At 44.1% G+C, this 4663-nt stretch overlaps 1 non-coding gene and 1 pseudogene across 1 annotated transcript; one reads left to right on the forward strand and one right to left on the reverse strand.

Moving 5' to 3' along the window:
* Positions 1-1566: 1566 nt before the first annotated feature.
* Positions 1567-1637, reverse strand: TRNAW-CCA (transfer RNA tryptophan (anticodon CCA)). Its single transcript has one exon. It is a non-coding gene; the product is annotated as a tRNA-Trp (tRNA).
* A 927-nt stretch (positions 1638-2564) lies between these two features.
* On the forward strand, positions 2565-3323 carry LOC103071148 (14-3-3 protein zeta/delta pseudogene; annotated as a pseudogene).
* Positions 3324-4663: the final 1340 nt, after the last annotated feature.

A 4663-nucleotide genomic window follows, 5' to 3' on the forward strand; every position in this document is an offset into this window, starting at 1 on the left:
TATGTTTGAGAGAGGCAGAGAGACAGGGGTTGGAGAGGGAGAAGGAGGTGTATAAGGCAAGTTTCTTGCCCTCAAGTAGCAGAGGTTGCTAGTAACTCGAATGCTTAAGAGGTCAGGCATATTAGGTTATTTAAGTGACTTTGCATGTGTAAGAGAAACAAGAGAGTAAGCGTGATAGTTGACAACAGATACTTGTGTCACTGACCATAGGATGTGGTGTGGGCTATGTTAAACTGGAGTGTGCATTCCTATTGAACAGGAACAGCCCATGCAAGGATCTAGCACAGTGGTTCTCAAAGTATGGTCTCTTGACCAGGAGCATCAAAATCACCTGAAACTTGTTAGAAATGCTGTTTTTTTGGTCCTATCCCAGACCTAAGGAATCAGAAACTCTGAGGATGGGGTCTTGCAGCCTATGTTTTAATGATCTCTTGCTGTGATTCTTATGCTCCCTAAAGTTTGTGTTGCCTTGTGGGAATTTGGGCCCAGTGTTGCTAGATCTTTTGGTTTTTCAAGAGAAGCTAGAAAACTAAATTTTTTATGGGAATTTCGTGATTTATATATATATATAATATATTTAAATATATAAATATATATAGAGCATATATCTAATTTTTGTGGGTGAGGGAGCAGATGTACCCTTTATAGGCCAAACAGCAGGCCAAGGAAAGCACATCTTTGGGCCTTGGGGTCTCCACGCCTCCAGTTTCAACTACAATAGAGTAGTCAAATATTTGACAACAGAATAATTGAAAATACTGTTGGGCTAGAGGAATGAATCTCAGTGTGTGTTTGTGGGGGTGGGGTGGGGTGCAGCAGGACATTGGAGTCTGGCAGGAGGAGGCTTTTTTTTTTTTTTTTTTTTGCGGTACGCGGTCCTCTCACTGTTGTGGCCTCTCCCGTTGCAGAGCACAGGCTCCGGATGCACGGGCTCAGCGACCATGGCTCACGGGCCCAGCTGCTCTGCGGCATGTGGGATCCTCCCGGACCGGGGCACGAACCCGTGTCCCCTGCATCGGCAGGTGCACTCTCAACCACTGTGCCACCAGGGAAGCCCCAGGAGGAGGCTTTTAAGAGCTGCACAGATTCTGATACTTTCCCAGCCCAGGTTCTTCCCCACTTCCTACCATGGTGAAAGTCCTAACATTGTCAGCCACTCTTCCTCTTGCAAGTCCAGAGCATCCCTTGGATATGCAGCAAAGGAGGAAAGAAGACGTGTCACAGGTCTAGAGCACCGTGGTTTATAAACTGCTTTCACATCTGTCCTTTCATCAGATCCTTACAACCCTGTGTAATAAGGTGTGATGGTTATTGTCTCCATTTAAAGCTGCTAAACTAGGCTGAGAGAGGTCAAGTGATTTGTTGAAGGTCACGTAATTTGTAAGGGGAAAGTGATTTGTTGAAGGTCACGTAATTTGTAAGGGGAAAACATGAGACTAGATACCTAATCTTATAATTTCTAAACTAGAGGTTTTCTCCCATATATAGTTTTATGTGTTTATCCGTACCGTCACTAATGTTTTCTTTTTTTTTTTTTTGGCTGCGCTGAGGCATGAGGGGTCTTATTTCCCTGAACAGGGATCGAACCTGTGCCTCCTGCAGTGGAAGCAGAGTCTTAACCACTGGACCACCAGGGAAGTCCCTACCATCACTAAATCTTGAAAGGATCTGATGTGGCTCACTTCACTATGACTGGTGACTAGCTTTTTGCCATTCCCATGACCAGGCCTCAGATGGTCCCCTCCCTGCCTTGGTGTGCTGCCTGGGACCCCAGACCTTCTTCTGTGGGCTGGGAAAGTATCAGCTTTTAAAAGTCCCCTTCTGTCAGACTCTAATGCCCTGCTATTCCCCCCACCCCTGCAGACACACACACAGTCATTCCTCTAGTCCAACAGTACTTTCAGTTACTCTGTTGTAACAAGATATTGAATCGCCCAGACCAGTCGTCCCTCTTGGGACCCTTCTCCATCACCAGCTTTCCTCTTGGGCTCTATTTGTGGGGTTCTGGGTCTCCTTGTTCTGGCCTATCTTGTCACCTACTAAGCCTCAGGGGGACACTCTGAGTCCAGAGCTGTCCCCAGTACAGGTGATACATGACCTGCACATCAGTTATCTGGAACTGGACTAAGCACCGGGACTCATTTTACATAGGCTGCTGAATAGCAATGGCTATTCTGACATAGATGCAAATTTGGATGATAGACAAAGGACATTATTAGGGGAGCTAGAATTTAGGATTCTTCAAGTATTCTCCTCAGTCTAGCTTAAAATGCAACAGTCATGCATCTGGGTAGCACTAACAGAAAAATTTTAGTAGTTTGAAATTTCCGGGGTTCGTTAAATGCTACAGTTGACCCTTCAACAATGGCGGGAGGGGGCTGGTGGAATTGGGGGACCCTCCTGGTGGAATCAAAAGCCTATGTATGGCTGCCTCTCCTGCCCGCTCCTCAGTGCAGCCTCTGTGCCCTGTGCTGCGGCAGCGGCACCCAGCTCTGCCCGACCCGGATGGCAGTGCGGCGGACAGGCTGGGCCTGGGCACCGGGCTGCGAGCTGAGGCGGCCCAAAAGCACCCGCCAGAACACCCACTTATGGATAAAAATGAGTGGTGCAGGAGGCCAAAGTGGCTGAGCAGGCTGAGCGAGATGATGACATGGCAGCCCGCATGAAGTCTGTAACTGAGCAAGGGGCTGAATTATCCAATGAGGAGAGGAATCTTCTCTCAGTTGCTTATAAAAATGTTGTAGGAGCCTGTAGGTCATCTTGGAGGGTCGTCTCAAGTACTGAGAAAAAGACGGAAGGTGCTGAGAAAAAACAGCAGATGGCTGGAGAAGACAGAGAAAATTGAGACCGAGCTAAGAGGTATCTGCAATGATGTACTGTCTCATTTGGAAAAGTTCTTGATCCCCAGTGCTTCACAAGCAGAGAGCAAAGTGTTCTATTTGAAAATGAAAGGAGGCTGCTACCGTTATTTGGCTGAGGTTGTTGCTGGTGATGACAAGAAAGGGATTGTGGATCAATCACAGCAAGCATACCAAGATGCTTTTGAAATCAGCAAAAAGGAAATGCAACCAACACATCCTATCAGATTGGGTCTGGCCCTTAACTTCTCTGTGTTCTATTATGAGATTCTGAACTCCCCTGAGAAAGCCTGCTCTCTTGCAAAGACAGCATTTGATTAAGCCTTTGCTGAACTTGATACATTAAGTGAAGAGTCATACAAAGACAGCACACTAATAATGCAGTTACTGAGAGACACCTTGACATTGTGGACATTGGATACCCAAGGAGACAAAGCTGAAGCAGGAGAAGGAGAGGAAAATTAACCGGCCTTCCAACTTTTGTCTGACTCGTTCTAAAATTGACACAGTAGACCATTTGTCATCCATGCTGTCCCACAAATAGTTTTTGTTTATGATTTATGACAGGTTTATGTTACTTCTGTTTGAATTTCTATATTTCCCATGTGGTTTTTATGTTTAATATTAGGGGAGTAGAGCCAGTTAACATTTAGGGAGTTATCTGTTTTCATCTTGAGGTGGCCAGTGTGGGGATGTGGAATTTTTATACAAGTTATAAATGTTTGGCATAGTACTTTAAGTACATTGTGGCTTCAGAAGGGCCAGTGTTAAAACTGCTTCCATGTCTAAGCAAAGAAAACTGCCTACGTATTGGTTTGTCCTGGTGGGGAATAAAAGGGATAATTGGTTCCAGTCACAGGTGTAGCTGTGGATACTTTAAGGTTTGGAGCACTTACAAGGCTATAGTAGAAATAGATATCCCATGGATTTTACATGTTAAACCATGTGTTATCTGTGGAATACTCAGTCTCAATGTGCACACCACTGACTACAGTTACAGAAGTGTTCCTTTAGTTGTGACCCAGTTTACTCTGGATAAGGGCAGAAACGGTTCACATTCCATTATTTGTAAAGTTACCTGCTCTTTGCTTTCATTATTTTTGCTACACTCATTTTATTTGTATTTAAATGTTTTAGGCAACCTAAGAACAAATATACAAGTAAGGATGCAGTAAAAATGAATTGCTTGATATTCATTACTTCATGTATATCAAGTGCAGCAGTAAAACAAAAAAACCCATGTATTTAACATTTTTTAGCTTTTTGTTTTGTTTTTTGTTTTGTTTTTGATACTTGCCTAACATGCATGTGCTGCACAAATAGTTAACAGGGAAATCACTTGAGATGATGGCTAGCTTTGTTTAATGTCTTATGAGATTTTCACGAACAATCCAAGCATAATTGTTAAGAACATGTGTATTAAGTTCATGTAAGTGGAATAAAAGTTTTACGAATGGACTTTTCAAAAAAAATAAGAAAAAGTCTATGTATGACTTAAAGTGGGTGCTCCCTATATGTGTCCACTTCCTCTGTATCAGCAATTCTGGATCTGTGGTTTGAACCAACTGTGGATCGTGTTATACTGCAGTATTTACTACCTTTAAAAATCCATATATAAGTGGGCCCATGCATTTCAAACCTGTGTTGTTCAAGGGTCAACTGTACTCTGAAGAATTCTGGAACGTGCAGGATTGGGTGAACATTGTGGCTTCCTCCCTCCCTTCCTTCCTTCCTCCCTTCCTTCCTTCCTTCCTTCCTTCCTTCCTCCCTCCCTCCCTCCCTCCCTCCCTCCCTCCCTTCCTCCC

This window comes from Lipotes vexillifer, unplaced genomic scaffold (genome assembly GCF_000442215.2).
Source record: "Lipotes vexillifer unplaced genomic scaffold, Lipotes_vexillifer_v1.1 scaffold159, whole genome shotgun sequence".
In the NCBI taxonomy this organism is placed as follows: Eukaryota; Metazoa; Chordata; class Mammalia; order Artiodactyla; family Lipotidae; genus Lipotes; species Lipotes vexillifer.